Here is an 18,944-nt window from a genome sequence, read left to right on the forward strand (position 1 = left end):
GTATGGTGCTGGATTGTGGGATTGTTAGTTCTCCATGCTGTGCATGCATTGATGTTAGGTGTACATGCAGGGCTGGAAGGGATGTGCATGCAGTGAGTATGGCATGCAGGGCTTTGAATTTAGTTTTGTTGATTGTGGTGGTGCACTGTGTGGGATGAAGTGCGGTGATGGGAGTCAGGGTGGGGGTCGAGATGGCATGCAGGTATGGGGGGGTGATAGGTAGTATATGTTGAATCACCAGTGTCCAGTCCTCCAGCAACTCCAGTGAGTCCCTCAGGATTACCAATCCTTGCTCCTCCCATGCTGTCAGCTGTGGGGGAGAAGGTGGGGGTCCACTGCCAGTCCTCTGGATAGTGAGCTGGTGCCTTGCTGCAATGGAATGCACCTTCTCTCGTAGGTTGTTCCACCTCTTCCTTATGTTGTCACTTGTGCGTGGATGTAGTCCCATGGCGTTCAGCCTGTCCATGATCCCCCGCCATAGCTCTATCTTCTTGGCAATGGATATCGGCTGCACCTGTGCTCTAGACAGCTGTTGCTCTCCCCTGACTATTTCCTCAACCATGACCTGAATTCCTTATCGGTGAAACTGGGGTGCCTATGTGGGGGCATGGGTGTTGTGTGGTGTGTGTAGGTTGTGCAGGGGTGATGTGGTGGGGTATGTGGTGTGTTATGCGTGTCGGCTGAATTTGTATTTGTGATGTGTGTGCAGTACTCTTTTGGATTGTCCTCGCAAAATGTAGCCGTCTTGTCGTGTTTGTAGAGGTTTGTGGGTGATGTGGGGGTATTATTTATAGTGCTGTTGGTGGGTGTGTGGGGTGTGTGTGTTTGTGTCAGTTGTGGGGTTTTTGTTCTCGCCAATGTTGTCTTGTTTTGTATTTGTGTGGCAATATCTGCCGCGGCGGTGTTCACTGCCAGTGGTTTACCATCATTGGATGTCCGCTGTGGTGATTTGTGGGTAATTATTTGGAGGGCGTTGTTTCGGTGGCGTAACGGTATGGGTAGTAGTTCTGTCAGTTTATCACATTCAGTGGGTCTGGCTGATTTGTGGTTGTGGCTGTTTTCTATCGGTTTTGTGTGTGTGTGTGTCATAATCTGGCAGACGGATGTTCACCTCTGCGGCGATATGTTGGTGGCAGTTACCGCGGCGGCATTTGGAATTCCCCTGCAGGACACTGTGCAATCACCAGCCCCCACCTGTATTATGATGTAGGTGTGAGGCATTCTAGAATGTTGGGGTTTGAGGAAAGAACAGTTGCTGACAGAGTTTGGTAATGAACAGGTGTGAGGTGAGAGTGTGCCTTGTTATCCTCCCTTAAGTGTGTCAGAGAGCTATTACTTGAATAGAATTAGAAGAACTGTATAAGGCTGAGTGATTCGTCTTTACAGGAACCAGCGTGATACAATGTATCATCTTGCAGGGGGGAAGACTACAATGCTATGCAATATAAGTGTCTCTAATTTCCTAAGGGCTATGAGTGAGATATAACAATGAAAAATGTAAGTCGGTAGTAATCAACTCACTTCACTTGTTTCATAGCAATGGTGATTTCCCATCTAACATAATGAAATAACCTGGCTGCACTTCATTTGTTAGACCTGACAGCATTAGGGTGGTCACCCCCAACTTTTTGCCTGCCTCCCTCCACTTTTTGACACTGTTTTTGCTGGTTTTAGGACTGCACACTTTACCACTGCTAACCAGTGCTAAAGTGCATATGCTCTCTCCCTTAAAGCATGGTAACATTGGTTCATACTCGATTGGCATATTTGCAGTGTGTTTGACAACCATCTCTGTTGCCTAGCATGGTATTTGGGTGCAGGGTACTAATCAGTGGATTCCCAATATGCCAGTTTAGACATTGCTGTGTGGTGCAGCTTAGGTTTATAGGGTGAAATGCATGTTTTGATAGCTAGGTAACTGGCATCTCATGTCAGACAGGGCTTAGCTGGTCCCAGTTGGTGTGTAGCTGGAAGTGTTTGGCACCTACCTGCTGTGGTAATTAGCCAATGGTATGCCAGTGTGGTCCATACTGCACATTCTCAGTCTCAGTGTGTGGCAGTGATGTGTATGCAATTTTTGCACTTGGTGCAGTGATTGACCCTGTGCTTCCTTTCTTTCTCCCCCACTCTCCTTTTGTCATCCTGTCCATGTGTGCATTACCATCATCTGGTGAAGGAGCAAGGGCACCGGTGAGTCAGGGAGCTGCAACCCATGGGACCCAGGAGGCAGAGTCCACCGACCCAGAGGGGACCAGTGGAATGGAGGGTGAGGGGAGCACCACGGCGGGGACAGGAGCTGATAACACTTACTCTGATTCCTCCTCTGATGGGATCTACCTGGTGGTGGCCGAGCCCTCTGGGACCATACCATCTACAGGTTCTACCTTCACCCCCGTACCAGCACCGACCTCCCAGTAGCCCCCACCGAGTTGTCCGTGCCCGCTCACCCAGGAGGGTGGGCATCTCCTTCACCCTGGGCACCTCAGGTCCTGCCCCAGTCAGACCTGCTGCCCTCAGTGAGGAGGCTATTGACCTCTTGCGATCCATCTCTGTCCATCCAGGGACTGGTATCCCAGATGCAGCAATGCAATGCCTTCCTGGAGGGCATTCACAGTGGGTTGGTGGCCCTACAGAGATCGCTTCAGGCTCTAGCCTCTTCACTGACGGCAGCCAATGTCCCTGATTTTTCTGCCCCCCTTCAAATACCACTCCCAGCCCCAGTCTCCTCACCCCCCATCCATCCCACGCACACATTCTGACAAGCATGCACCCAAAACAACACACAAGACTCGCACAGACAAACACAGGCCGCACACTTCAGTCCACAAGCACTCTCACAGCCAACACCCAGATGCACACACAACATCATCCACAGACTCCACTGTCTCCCCTCCTTCTCCTTCCTCAAAATCACATCCTTACTCACACCTGCATGCACTGCATCAACAGTCCAAGAACCTGCCACCTGCACAGCCTTGCCCACAGTCACCACAACAGCAGACCTGCTGACATGGACCCCACACACCACATGTGCAGTCACCACCATCATCACCACCTCATGCAGCACACCCACCTCATTTGCAGACACCACCCCGACATCCTTCCACACGTCATGTTTGTCTTTCCCCACCCTGTCTAACCCCCCACAGACACACAAACGCACACACTCAGACCCCAACAGCCTCACACATGCACAATGTCCATGCACCTGCACACAAGTCCAGCACACCTCCTCCTCCTACAACAACTCCCTCTACCTCCACTCCCATCCCTCCTCCCACAGGGTTAACGCAGTGGGACAGCATCCAAGAACACAGGATGACATCAGGAAAAGGTGGAACGACCACAGGGGAAGGTACGTTCCGTGGTATCCAGACACCAGATTGCTGTACAGAGGACTGGTGGTGGACCCCCACCTCCTCCCCCACAACTAACAACATGGGAGGAGCAAGTCTTGGCGATCATGTATCCTGAGGGCCATGCAGGAGTAGCAGGAGGACTGGACTCTGATAACTACTTTATCCCCCCCACCCCACCTGCATGCCATCATATACCACCACTTTTACCCTCACACCATTCACCCCAACAACCCACAGATACCCCACTAACACAACCCACACATCCCAAAACCAAGCCCTGCATGTAACAACAATGCATGGACACCCATCACCAAAGCATGTCCAGTAGAGAGACTCACTCATGCCCCAAAATCACACAAGGGCCATGGCAATAATGCAAGCACTATGCATTTACACCCCAACAGGACCCCTACCCAACGTCACCGGACAGGAGGTGCCAGACATATCCAGTCCCCCCACAGAAGAGGCCCACAGTGACGACAGCAGCTCTGCACGCCTGGATCAAGATGACCAGCCCGGCCCATCAGGGACCTCGGGAGAGTCGGTTCCCCTGACACAGTCAGAAACCACCAATGAACCTCCCCCCTCAGGAAACACCACCACAGCACCCACCCAGCGGGCCCATCCCTCTGTCCCCAGGACACGTCAATCAGCAGTGTGTCCACCACTACAGGGAACCCAGGCACTAACACAGGATGATCAGGGACCTGGGGGCAGTGGCAGTGGGCACACCGTTCAGGGGACAGAGGCACAGGATAACAATGAAGCTGGGAGGACTGCTGTGCGACAGGGGGAGGACAGGCCCAGGGAACCGACACTCCACGAGGCATTCTCCAACATCATGGGAGCTTACCACCATTCCCAGGAGACCATGGGCACAGTACTGGCCAAGTTTCAGGACACCTAGTGGCTGCAGGAGGAACACTACCTGGGGATCAGGGAGGACTTGAAGACCATCAACACTACCCTGATCACCTTTGCAGGGGTGCTGGCAGACCTTCTCAACACCAGGAGGGACACAGTGGCACACCAACGGGCCCCTGACAATAGCCTGGACGATGAACAGCCCTCCACCTCCGCCGGCGCTAGTGGACAGGAGGCACTGCCACAGGACCAACAGGCCACCAGCACCCGACCCCCTGCAGATGGAGAACCACCCCACAAACAGTCCCTGAGATCCAGGAACAAGACAGAGAACATTGCCAAGACCCCAGCCAGGAAATAAGACCCCCCTGAATGTCACCCTTCTGTCCCACTTTGTCACCCTGTCCCCCTTAAACTGCCATTGCCACACTTCCTATGCCCCTTTGGACAATGCACCTGTGAAACAAATAGACTGGACTCTGCCATGGACATTCCTCCACTATCACCCCAGCCCATTTTACAAACCCCTCCACTTATTTGCATAGAAATAAACCCACTTAAAGCACAAAACAATCTGGAGTCAGTCTGTGCTTTCACAAATGTGTAATTGCAATATCTATGGAATATAGCAATGTCAATGTACTTGATCACATACCAATGTAACACAGCTGTAGGCCAGCAGTAAGCATAGCAGAGGGCACAAAGTGGGTCCCAGATCTGTGAAATGGAAAGTCAAAGTGACAATTCAGTGTCCATACACTGAGTGAAAATGACAGACTTATGCTAGCTCCAACAATAGTATGAGATGTGGGAAGCAGTTACATCTTCTTACCTGTGTCTCACTGGAAGTATTGCATGATGATGTTGTTTCGTTTGTCGCATCCTCTTCTTCTGCCTCCTCTTCGTCACTGTCCACAGGCTCCACAGCTGCCACAAGACCACCATCTGGCCCATCCTTCTGCAGAAAAGGCACCTGCCGTCGCAAAGCCAGGTTGTGCAGCATACAGCAGGCCACGAGGTGCGTTCTATAATCCTTCTAGTTCGCCCATGTGCCTCATTGTAGCGTTCCTCTGCCCTTGTCCTGGGATTCCTCACTCGGGTCAGTAGCCATGACAGGTTGGGGTAACCAGAGTCACCTGCAAATGTTGAGGGACAACTGTTAGTCACACACTAACCCTTAGGGACAACCCCATACCCAGACACCTATGTCAACTGTATTGGGACCTTGGCCTCACCTATTAGCCACACCCAGTGCCTCTGGAGTTGCCCCATCACATAAGGGATACTGCTATTCCTCAAAATGTAAGCGTCATGCACTGAGCCAGGATACTTAGCATTCACATGGGAGATGTACTGGTTTGCCAAACACACCATCTGCACATTCATCGAATGGTGGCTTATGCGGTTTCTGTACACCTGTTCATTCCTGCGGGGGGCACAAATGCCACATGTGTTCCATCAATGGCACCAATGATGTTGGGGATATGTCCCAGGGCAGAAGTCACCTTTCACTGTGGGCAAATCCTCCACTTGAGGGAAAACGATGTAGCTGCGCATGTGTTTCAGCAGGGCAGATAACACTCTGGACAACACGTTAGAGAACATTGGCTGGGACATCCCTGATGCCATGGCAACTGTTGTTTGAAAAGACCCACTGGCCAGGAAATGGAGTACAGACAGGACCTGCACTAGAGGGGGGATTCCTGTGGGATGGTGGATAGCTGACATCAGGTCTGGCTCCAACTGGGCACACAGTTCCAGGATTGTTGCACGATCAAGTCTGTATGTGTTTATGATGTGTCTCTCTTCCATTGTCAACAGGTCCACCAGGGGTCTGTACACCAGAGGATGCCGCCATCTCATCACCTGCCCCAGCAGATGTGCCCTATGGAGGATAACAGCGAGCAGAGAGTCATCCAACACTGAGGTATCACAATGTGTTATTTGCAGAAACGTTTGTAATTCGCAATGTGCCGGTATCTGTCTGTATTCCCGGCCTAGATAGGTGTGACGCAGTTTTTATCCATCCCATGTGGCCCCCTGAAATGGCGGCTGGCTGAGCTGTAAGGTGGGACAAGGGGAAATGAGGTAACTGCACTGGCGTTGTACACCATCGCGTTGGGCGGTCGAACACCGCGGCGCAATTCTGCATTGGTTAACATTGGGCCCTATGGGTTCCAGGAGCCAATGACGATGTACGCTAGCGGTGACGGTACGCACCGCCGCGGATGTGACTGCCATTTTCTGTCTGTTCACTCACTTGATACCTGACCTTCAACAGGAGAGGACCTACACAGCAAGTGCTGCTGTGACCTGTGTCTGGAAGCAACAATGGCTACAGTGTCTGGGGAAAGGGACCCTGCCTTCACATCGGAGGAGTTGGAGAAACTAGTGGATGGGGTCCTCCCCCAGTACACGCAACTGTACGGTCCTCCAGACAAACAGGTGAGTACACTGTGAGCATGCTGCGTGGGCAATGCCTGTTTTGAGTGGTGTGGATGGAAGATACATGGGGGGGCTGAGGCCCGCATGTGCGGGTGGTGAGTGTATGTGCGTCAGGGCATGGGTGGGAACTGGTGGGCAATGACTATGACGGTCCGGACGGGTGAGTAATTTCCTTTCCCCTTGTACCATTCCTCTAGGTCAGCACCCACCAGAAGAAGGGTATTTGGCGTGCCATCGCCAAGGGCGTCCGGACCCTGGGGATCTACCACAGACGGAGCACCCACTGCCATAAAAGATGGGAGGACCTGTGCCGCTGGAGCAAGAAGACGGCGGAGGCCCAGCTGGGGATGGCCTCCCAAAGTGGAAGGGGTGCCCGTCGCACCATGACCCCCCTGATGAACCGGATCCTGGCGGTGGCCTATTCGGAGTTGGATGGGTGCTTGAGGGCCTCACAGCAGCCACAAGGGGGTGTTTACACTCTCATTCATCTGATTCTGCGCGCATTACGAGGTGCCTGGGTGGGGGAGGTGGCCAGTGGGTTCCCCTAGGCCAGGGCAAACTTGGTAGGCAAGGTCTCTTGTGAGGCAGGCTCTGTGGCACCCCAACCCCACTTGTGGTAAGAACCATCTACACCTAGTCAGGCTCCTGTGACTTCCAGGTGTGCAGCAATTGGGCTTAGGTCTCGTACCCCATGGGCATGTGAGTTTTCTAGGAACTGTTAGTGCACAGCGTAGTGCTGAGGGCTGCTCCCTGTGTGTTGTGTCCGCCAACGGTAGTGGTGTTGCATGCACTAAACATGTTTTACTTCTGTCCCCCCCCCCCTTTTTGTTGTCTCCCTCTTCTTGTGTGCAATAGCATCATCAGGCGGAGGAGCAGTGGCACTGGAGCAGGAGGGAGCTGCAAACCACTTGGCCCTGGAGGGTGAAGCAACGGAGTCTGAAGCCACCAGTGGGACAGATGTCGAGGGGAGCTCCTCGACGGGGACAGGAGCATACACCAGTGACAGCGACTCCTTCTCTGATGGGAGCTCCCTTGCGGTGGCGTGCACCTCTGTGCCCAGTGCATGAACAGGTACAGCCGCCACCCCCTACCAGCACCGCCCTCCCAGCAGCCCCTCAGCATGTTTCCCGTGCCCGCTCACCCAGGAGGGTGGGCATCTCCTTCGCCGCAGGCACCTCAGGCCCTGCCAGAGTCAGCCCTGCTGCCCTCAGTGAGGAGGCTATTGACCTCCTGAGATCCCTCACTGTTGGGCAATCTACCATTTCGAATGCCATCCAGGGTGTTTAGAGGCATTTGCAACAAACAAATGCATACCTGGAGGGCATTCACTCTGGGCAGGCAGCCCAACAGAGAGCATTTCAGGCCCTGGCCTCAGCACTGATGGCAGCCATTGTCTCTGTCTCCAGCCTACCCCCTCCAACTTCCACTACCCAGACCCAATCCCCTGTACCTCAGCCTATCCCAAGCACACCATCAGACCAGCATGCACACTCATCAACACACAAGAGTGGACATGGCAAACATAAGCACCACACATCCTACAAGCACTCACACAAGCACCATCCCCATGCAGACACAGCAACATCCACTGCCTCCACTGTGTCCCCCTCCTCCACATCCTCCTCCTCCCTCCCTGTCTCGTCTCCACTCACACCTGCATGCACTAGATCTTCATCCACTGCCTCCATCACCAGCACGCCCATCACCACCCACTGTTCACTTGCACTCACCACCCCACTACCATGCACACATCCCCTGTGTCCTCTCCCAGTGTGTCTGTGAGTCCTCTTCCCAAAGTACACAAACGCAGGCACACACCCACCCAACAGCCATCCACCTCACAACAGCCTCCGGCCCATGCACCTTCACCCAAATTCAGCAAACGTACACCTCCTACAACCACTACCTCTTCCTCCACTCCCAAACCCACTCCATCTTCCCGTCCCAGTGTGTCTAAAAAACGTTTCCTGGCAAACCTTGACCTCTTCCCTTCACCTCCCCCACCGTCCTTCCCCTAGGGCCAGGCTTTCCAGGTCCCAGCCCAGCACCCCAGCCACCAAATCCCCAGGCACAGATGTGCCAGCAACTGCGGGGTCATCGAGTGCGCCACCCATCAGGGCTGCCAATGTGCCACGTAGCGAGGGCAAGGACATTCCGCCACCTGCCAAGGTGAAGAAGGTGCCCACATCCCGGAGGGAGAAGCCACACCTACCAGCCACCAAGGGCTCCACAAAAACAAAAGGAGATAGTGGTAAGACACCTGCGGCACCATCAAAGGTGGGCAAGGGACAAAAGCAGAAGAGCAGGTCAGGACAGGGCACGGTGGCACCAACTGAGGGAGCAGTGTCGCCCCTTCTGTCCACGACAACACCAACCTGTACGGCGGCGAACACCGCAAGCTGCACCGCCATCAGCACTGCCACATGCACCGCCACCTGCACCGCCACCTGCAACACCACCTGCACAGCCACCTGCACAGCCACCGGCATGTCTGCTGCCTCAGCGACAGTCCCCAGCATCTTCCCCAGTGGGCAGCCGTCCGAGGCTGCAGGAGACATCCTGCTGTGAACCCTCAGCAGGTGCTGACCCATGCACCACCGCCAGCACCACCGCCACAGACACTGCCGCAAGCACCGCCACCAGCCCCGCGACGCGCTCGGACAGTGGCACCACCGCTGACATGGCTACCATCCCCAGTGGTCAGTCGTCCGAGGCTGGAGGAGACTTCCTGGACCCTGGCCAGCTTCCATGAGGCATGACTCCCATCACTGTTTGCACCTGCAGGTGGAAGGCAAAGCCGCAGCAGTGTGGGGTATGTTGCTGCCTCCATGGCGTATCATGCTACCTGTTCCTCAGCAATCTCGTGGCACACACACCCAGGTGAGGGAATGGTACCTCCAGCACTGCACGTGGAGCACACTGGGCACCATGCCCACTCCAGAACCAGCAGAGAATGACATCCACTACCTCAGTCCTTGGCAGGATGATGCACTCTGGGCACCAGGCCCCCTCCAGAACCAGTGGAGACTGTTATCCACTTGAGAGACTGTGGCTTTGCACTCCCCAGGATAAAGCAGTGGGCAAACCACCCACTGGAGAGACTTGAAAGACAGTTCCTTTGCACTCCCCAGGATAAAGCAGTGGGCAAACCACCCACTGGAGAGACTTGAGAGACTGTGACTTTGCACTCCCCAGGATAAATCAGTGTGCAAACCACCCACTGGAGAGACTTGAGAGACTGTGGCTTTGCACTCCCCAGGATACAGCAATGGGCATGAAGCCCCCTCGTGCAGCAGTGGCGTTGTGCGTTCATCTGGCTGAGGTGCCCCCTTCCCTTCCCCCTGAGGTGCCTGTTTATTTTCAATCTGATGCCCCAGCAGTGTTCTCTCTGTTTCCAGTCAGGTATCTTGTGTGTGCTTCGCCCATCCATTTTGGGACCAGAGGTCCACGGACAATGATTGGTACACTAGCCGGACTTGTGTAGTTGGTGAACATATTTGTATATACTGAATTTTGAACTTTGACTATCAGATTTTTCATGATTACAATCGTTACACTCATTTAAGTTTGTCCTTGCGTTCTTCCGGGGGTGTATATGTAATGTTGCTGCATGTATTTGTGTGTATGTTGTGGTGGGTGAGGGTGGGGGTATTGCGTGTTGCATGTGTCTGTCACTCTTTTTTCCCTCCTCCCTCCCCTGTGTTGTAGGTGCAGTATTCACTGTGGCCGTCGATGGCGTCTGTCCTGCTTCTGATAGAGCAGGAGGAAGAGCAGCATAGGCAGGACCTGTAGTTCGGGGTCCATGGCGTCCTGGCTCCTCGTTGGGTGTCGAGAGGTGAGTGGTTTCCCTTCTGTGTACTGTTTCTGCTGTGCTTTTGATAGCGTTGGTTCTGCCCCGGAAAAGGTGGCGGATAGGCCTGTTGTGATAGGGTGGGCGGTACATTGTCTTCTGCCTGTCTGATGGCGGTACCGCCGTGGTGGTCGAAGTGTTAAAGTGGCTGTCTGTGTTGGCGGTTTTCGCCATGGTCGTGATTCAATTTTTTTTACCACCGGCCTGCTGGCAGTATTACCGCCACTTTAACACTGACCGCCAGGGTTGGAATGAGGTCCTAAGTCTTTTTGGCCCTGAGACTTCAGAAAACAGGAGGCAAGCTCAATCCAAGCCCTTGGAGAGCACTTCTCAGAAGGTCCAGAGGGCAGCAAGGCAGCAGGGCAACAGGAAGGCAGCAATCCTTTTCAGCAAAGCAGTCAGGTGAGTCCTGAGGGCAGCCAGGCAGATTCTCTTGGCAGGTTGCAGGTTCTAGTTCAGAGTTCCTTTCCCAGTAGGTATCTTGTCAAGAAGTGTCTGAGTTGGTAGGGTCAGAGGTCCTGCTTAAATACCCAAATGTGCCTTTGAAGTGGGGGAGACTTCAAAGAGTGGCTTTGAAGTGCACAAGGTCCCTTTTCAGTTCCATGCTGTCTGCCAGGGTCCCAATAGGGGGTTTGGCAGTCCATTGTGTGAGGGCAGGCCACTGTCCTTTGACATGTAACTGTCAGGCCCTCCACCATCCGAGCCCAGGAAGACTCATTCAGGATGCAGATGTGTGCAGGGGTGGCTGAGGATCCTTAGCTTGGGGTTGTCTGTGTGAAATGCACAAGGGAGCTGTCAACTAACCCAGCCAGACGTGGATTGGAAGACACAGAAGGATTTAAGTGCAGAGAAATGCTCACTTGCCAAAAGTGGCACTTCTAAAATAGTAATATTAAATCCAACTGCACCAGTCAGCAGGAATTTGCATTACCATTCTGGCCATACTAAATATGACCTTGTTATTCCTTTCAGATCAGAATCTACTACTCAAACAAGTATATGAGGGTATCCCTAATGTTAGCCTATAAAAGGAGCAGGCCTCACAGCAGTGTAAAATGAATTTAGGAGTTTTACACTACCAAGACATATAAACTACACAGGTACATGCCCTGCCTTTTCCCTACATAGCACCCTGCCCTCTGGCTTACCTGGGCCCTACCTTAGGGGTGACTTATATGTAGAAAAAGGGGTGTTTGAGGCTTGGCAAGTACTTTTAAATGCCAAGTCAATTTGGCAGTGAAACTGCACATACAGGCCTTGCAGTGGCAGGCCTGAGACATGGTTAAGCGCTACTTATGTGGGTGGCACAACCAGTGTTGCAGGCCCACTAGTAGTATTTAATTTACATGGCCTGGGCACATGTAGTGCACTTTGCAAGAGACTTACAAGTAAATTAACTATGCCAATTGGGTATGAGCCAATGTCACCACGTTTTAGGGAGAGGGCATATGCACTTTAGCTCTGATTTGCAGTGGTAAAGTCCGCAGAGTCTTAAAGCCAGCAAAAATGAGGTCAGAAAAAGAGAAGGAGGAAGCCAAAATGTTCAAAAGTGACCCTGCAGAAAGGCCATTTCCAACAGTGATGCATTATACAAACCCTTGGTATTTAACACCTTCATAAGAGGTTTATCGTCACTATGGAAAATAACTTTCTTACTCCAGATAAATTGCTGGAAATATTCCAGTTCCCATAAACATGCAAGTGTTTCCTGTTTGGCGAGTGAATATTTTTCCTCTAAAGGGGTAAGCAAACGGGAAGCAAATGCAATGGTTGTTTCCTTGCCCAATGTATCTTTTTTGTGCAAGGATGGCACCAATACCTTTAGTACTAGCATCCATGGTGACAATGCTAGATCAATATCAAATATCATTCTTAAGAGATACAAATGTGTCCTGACAACAACTGGACCATTCATATTTATTTTTTACTTTGAGTAATTGTCTGATTTCTTAGGTTTTAGTTGAAAAATCTTTCACAAATTTAGAAAAGAACTCCAGTCACCCTCAAAGCACTCATACTTCATCTTCATTCTTGGAGGTGGGTGCCTCTTTAATAGCATCCCACAATTCTTTTGGTTTAATCCCCTCACCTGTAATTTCATGCCCTAGATAGAAAACGTTTTTTTCCAAAATATTGAGTGCCTGTAAAAGTTTTTTGCCATGTTCTCCTCTAGCTTTTCACATCACAAATATGTCATATTGAAAGATTAACACGTTTTTTACACCTTTGAATAGTTCATGCATTAACCTTTGGAACACTGTTGGTGCCAGACCAAAAGTTACTCTTTTAAATCTGTAACACCCAAACAGTGTGATGAAAGTGGTGACATTTCTGCTATCGGGGTGTAATGGCACCTAGTGTTAGGCAGCAGTAAGATCTATAGTAGAAAACCACTTTGCATCTTTAATGAGAGACAATATTTCTTTAATCTTTGGTAACAGGAACTGGTCTACAAAGATGTTTTTGTTAAGATCTCGTAAGTCAAGGCACATTCCTAGCTTGTCATTTGTTTTTCTCGCCACCCACTCTGACGACTCTACTTGTTCAATAATTCCAGCCCGCTGTAATTCATGAAGTTGAATTCTCACATCATTCTTTAAGGAAAAAGGTATATTTCCAACTTTGTGTATACATGTTTTAGCCTCTAATTTCAATTGCATTTTTATGACCGAACCCTTTTACTTTTCTCATACTTCCCGTGAATAATGTGGAGGATTTTTTAGAAACATACAACCCAAATTCCTCTTCTGGATGGAGAATGGAGAAACAACTTAAAGAGTATAGCAAAGAGGAAATGCTGTAGATGCAGAAGTATAAGTAATTTATCTAATGACAGGAGATGCCCTGCACAAAGGCAGAAATGTGCTAAATGTGGTATATTTGGGCATTTCCAGAGTTTTCAGAAGTGAAAGGACTCACCATTGGAGACACAGGGAAGAACCATGCAACCATGGAACCCGAACTGCATGTCTTCCCGATGTTCTTCTACGTAATGCTCCACCTGGAACACCAACGCTGACGAAGACGATGACAGTGAGTACAGCCGTCTCGCACTCAAGGGAGGGTGGGAGGAAACCGAGAGTGACACACACACGCACAATACACACCATACACACCATACACACAAGCAGCTGCACACGTAAACCAATGGCACATGACACTCGCCACAATAAAACTCAAACCATAATGCTGGAGTAACAACAATGTACTAGCATAGCAAAATCCACCACACAAACCAAATATATACAAATGTCCATAAAGGGCCAATACCCAGTTCTAAGTCATGAGGGCACACAAAGCCACAGGGCACAGTCCAAGGCCCAACCTGTTTCCTGACACAGCCAGAGAGAACACTGCAGGGCATCATTTTGCAAGTGGGAAGGCACCACAGGGGGATGGGTGGGGCATCTTAGCCGATTACAGGAACGTCCCCACTGGTTCTGGAGGGGGCAACATGCTCATTGCTTTGTCCTGGGGAGTGCAAGGCCACAGTTGCTCAAGTGGGTGACTTACCCACTGGTTCTGGAGGGGGCCAACTCGCACAGCAGCCCCTGGAGTGTGGTCTACATGGCATCCGCTGGCGGTGACGGCTGCACTGTGGTGGTGGTTGGAGGAGCCTCCTGGGCAGCCCCTGCACTGTCCAATGGCTGCATTGTGGTGGTGGTTGAAGTAGCCTCCTGGGCAGCCCCTGCACTGTTCGATGGCTGCATTGTAGTGGTGTTTGGAGGAGCCTCCTGGGCAGCCCCTGCACTGTCTGATGGATGCATTGTGGTGGTGGTTTGAGGAGGCTCCTGGGCAGCCCCTTCACTCCCTGATGGCTGCACTTCCATAGCTGGTGGTGGGGGCTCCGTGACAGCTGGTGGTGGTGGCGGTCTTAGCCTGACAGCTTCCGCTGGTGTAGAATGCCTTGTCTCCTCCTGTCCGTGGGTTTGGGATCCCTTACGCTTCCTGGCAGGGGTGGGTGGGCTCCCCTTCTTCACAGCTGGTGCAGACCCCTTCCCCTTCTTCACAGGTGGTGCAGGCCCCTTCACACTCTTCCCTGGTGGTACAGGACTCTTCAAACTCTTCCCTGGTGGTGCAAGACTCTTCACACTCTTCCCTTACCCTTCTTCCCAGTGGTGCTGGCTCCTTCCCCTTCAGTGTTGTAGGTCTGGTATCCTTACCATCACGAGTAGGTGGTGCTACCACTGTCAGTGTGGGCTGTTTAGCTTAGGTGCTGGGCTGTGTCCTTGGTACCCTGCCCATACGTCCAGGACGTGGATGGAGGGGTAAGGAAGAGGTCAATTTGGGAAAGGAAAATCTTTTTAGGGACGTTGGGGCGGGAGGAGGGAGGAGTAATGGGAGTGGAGGATGAGGGAGTGGTTGTTGGATGTGTATGTCTGCTGGACTTGGGTGCAGGTGCATGGGCTGTATGCTCATGTGAGGTGGGTGGCTTTTGAGTGTGTGAATGCTTGTATTTGTGTCCCTTATGAGGGGGAGGGACAGACACAGTGGGAGAGGACGCGTGAATGGTTGTTGTGGAGGTGTCTGCCAGTGAGGTGTGTGTTCTACTTGGTGTGGTGATGCTAATAGTGGGTGTAGATGTAGTGCATGCAGGTGTGAGTGTGGACGTGACTGGGAGGGAGCTGGAGGAGCAGGAGGAGGGGGGAGACAGTGGAGGCTGTGGATGTTGTCGTTTCTGCAACTATATGGTGTTTGTGTGAGTGCCTATGGGAGGAAGTGTGGTGTTTGTGTTTGCCTGTGCCACCCTTGTGTGTTGCCTTGTGTGCATGCTCGTCTGTATGTGTGTCTTGCATTGCTGCATCTGGGATGCCAGCCCTTGGATGGCATTCACAATGGTTGACTGCCCTACAGAGATGGATCTCAGGAAGTCAATAGCCTCCTCACTCAGGGCAGCAGGGCTCACTGGGGCAGGGCCTGAAGTGCTTAGGGCAAAGGAAATGCCCACCCTCCTGGGTGAACGGGCACAGGCAACTCGCTGAGGGGCTACTGTGAGGGCAGTGCTGGTACAGGGTTGCGGCTGTACCTGCAGCTAGGGTGGTCACAGAGCTGTCCCCCACCACCAGGGAGCTCCCATCGGAGGAGGTATCAGAGCCTGTGTTGTCTCCTCCAATCTCCGCTGTGGTGCTCCCCTCACCCTCCGTCCCACTGGTTCCCTCGGTGTCGGTGGACTCTGCCTCCAGGGTCATGTGTGATGCAGCTCTGTCTTTCACCAGTGCCCCTGCTCCTCTACCAGATTATGCTAATGCACATAATGACAGGATGACAAAACAAGAAAGGGGGGAGGGAGACAAAGGATACACTGGGTCAATGACTGCACCAACACCACCTTTGGCGTACACAGCACCCACACACACATGGAACAGGCCTACGCAGTATGCATTGCACTACTAGTGATATGGCTAGTCACCAAGGCATCATGAGGAGCATACACCGCCAACTGCAGAACACCTGGGACCCACAATGCCCTGCCTGAAAGTGACTACTATCAAGCTAGGTTACCTGTATTTGCCATACAACCATTACCCTTCAGAGGATCCACACTGCAATGTCTGGCCTGGCCTTAGAGGCACCCAATAACACACAACCACCACCCGGATACCACCCCACCAGCCAAAATATGTCATGATACCCACTGTACTCAGCCCCTTGTGGCTTCTGTGATTCCCTCAAGTGCCCATCCAGCTCAGGGTACGCCACCACCAGTAAGCGGGCCATCAGGGGGGTCAGGGTCTGGCGGGCACCCCTTCCTCATTGGGAGGCCATCCCCAGCTGCGCCTCCGCAGTCTTCTGTGTCCCGCGTCTCAGGTCCTCCCTCCATTTCGGACAGTGGGTGCTCTGCCTGCCATAGATCCCCAGTGTCCGCACCTCCTTGACGATGGCATGCCATATTCACTTCTTTTGATGAGCTCTGACCTGCAGAGGCAATACAGCCAGGAGAATACCATTAAACTAACAGTCCATACTGTTACACACATTGCCCACCACACCCGTTTTCATCACCAAGGGCACACCCATTGCCCAGTGCACAACATGTACACCACCAACAGATAATCCCCACCCCTTACACAATGGCTTCACATACATCTCCATGCATCCATGCCACATGCATCGTGCCCACAGTGTACCCACCTGTTGGTCTGGAGGCCCATACAGCAGTCCGTACTGGAGTAGGACCCCATCCACCAGTCCCTCCAACTTCTTCGAAGTGAAGGCTGGGGCCCTTTCCCCGGTCACATGGGCCATGATTGGTTCCAGACACAGGTCACAGCAGCACATGCAGTGTAGGTCTTCTCCTGTTGAAGGTCAGTAAACAAGTGAGGAATGATTTTAAAAATGGCAGTCACATCCATGGTGGTGTACACCGTCACCGCCGGCGTAGATGCCCATTGGCCATTGTACTACATTGGGCCCAAAATTATCCAATGAGGAATTGCATGGCGGTTCACAGCCGCCTACCCCCACAACGCCCAACATCAGCGGAATTACCTTACTTCCACCTGTCCCTCCACACAGGACACACGGTCGCCATTTCGGGGGGGGGTTGAAGGGGCCTATCAATAATTGCTGCATCACAGGATAAATAAGCACATACTTAGAAATTTACACTGTCCCAATACGTAATTGCACGATGTGGACTGCAGTTGTGGTTTAGTTGTTCAAATTGTGACAGCTTCTCACTCTTGTGTCCCTTAGATACCTACCGCTGCAGATGAATATTAGATGGAGACATACCCCTGTGTACAGACCCCTGGTGGACTTAGCTACACTAGAGGACAGGCACATTATACTCACCTATAGACTTGACAGGGCCACAATCACAGAGCTGTGTGCCCAGTTGGAGCCTGACCTGATATCAGCTATCCGTCATCCCACTGGGATCCCCTCTCTTGTGCAAGTTCTGTCAGTGCTCCATTTCCTGGCAACCGGTTCTTTTCAAGTGACAGTGGGCTTGGCAGCAGGAATGTCACAGCCAATGTTCTCAATCATGCTGGCAAGAGTGTTGTCTGCCCTCATAAAACACAGGTGCAGCCACATTGCTTTCCCCCAGGTTGAAGATTTGGCCACAGTGAAGGCCAGACTCTATGCAATGGGACATATCCCCAATAATATTGGTGCGATTGATGGGACACATATTGCATTTGTCCCCACGCCAGAATGAACGGGTGTACAGGAATCGTAAATGTTTCCACTCCATGAATGTGCAGATGGTGTGCCTGGCGGACCAGTACGTCTCCCACGTCAATGCTAAATATCCTGGGTCGGTGCATGATGCTTTTGTCCTGAGGAATAGCAGCATCCCAAATGTGAAGGCCAACTACGGAGGCACAGGTTGTGGCTTGTAGGTGAGCTTTGGTCCCCACCCGGTGTATGTTAGTGTATGCCTCTGATGTTACCTAACAGGATAGTGTGTGGCTAAAAGTTGTCCCTCAATACCTACAGGTGACTCTGGCTACCCAAACCTATTGTGGCTGCTGACCCCTGTGAGGAAATCCAGGACAAGGGCTAAAGAACGTTATAATGAGACACAAGGGCGAACCAGAAGGATCATTGAGAGGACCTTCAGCCTCCTGAAGGCCAGGTTCAGGTGCCTCCATCTGACAGGTGGATCCCTGTGCTACTCACCCGAGAATGTCTGCAAGATAGTAGTGGAATGCTGCATATTGCACAACTTGGCCCTCATAGACCATGTACCTTTTCTGCAGGAGGAGGAAACTGGAGATGCCCCTGTGGCAGCAGTGGACCCAGAGGACAGTGAGGAGAAGGAGGCAGAGGATGAGGATGTGGACAACAGAACATCAGTTATCCGTCAGTACTTGAAATGACACTCAGGTGAGACAGTGCAACTTCACATTTATATGACTATTGGTGTATTTTGTGTGGCATGATGGCATTTCCCACTTTTTACCTCTACTTATGGTCACCTATGGATTATCATTTTACAGAGGTTGGTGAAATGACAACAATGTCCTGATGTGATCACTACAGCCAGCTACAGGTTATTCTTTCTATGCTCTCACTATGTACAGTTCATTTGCAATGGATGTAGCTGTTTCCATCATACAAATTTTCAATACCTGAAATACTAGTTGTTGAGTTTTTTCCAAGGGTGTTTATTGTAGTTCTAATAAATTGAGGGTAACGTGCAATGGAATGAGGTGATGATGGAGGAAAGTCCAGGGTATTGTTCCAGTCTGTTTGTAGCACAGGTGCAGTATCCAAGGGGCCATAGAAAGGGGAGCAATGGCAGTTCAAGGTGGACAAGGTGACTGTGTCAGACACATGGAGGACAATCAGGAGAGTCTCATTTCCTGGTGGAGGTCTTAGCAAGTGTCTCTGGCTTCTGTCTGGGTCACAGGGAATGTTTGTGGATGGTTCACCTTCTGAAGGTGGAGGGGTGCTGGTGGCCTGTGGGTCCTATGGTG

Source organism: Pleurodeles waltl, chromosome 2_1 (genome assembly GCF_031143425.1).
Source record: "Pleurodeles waltl isolate 20211129_DDA chromosome 2_1, aPleWal1.hap1.20221129, whole genome shotgun sequence".
NCBI classification, from domain to species: Eukaryota; Metazoa; Chordata; class Amphibia; order Caudata; family Salamandridae; genus Pleurodeles; species Pleurodeles waltl.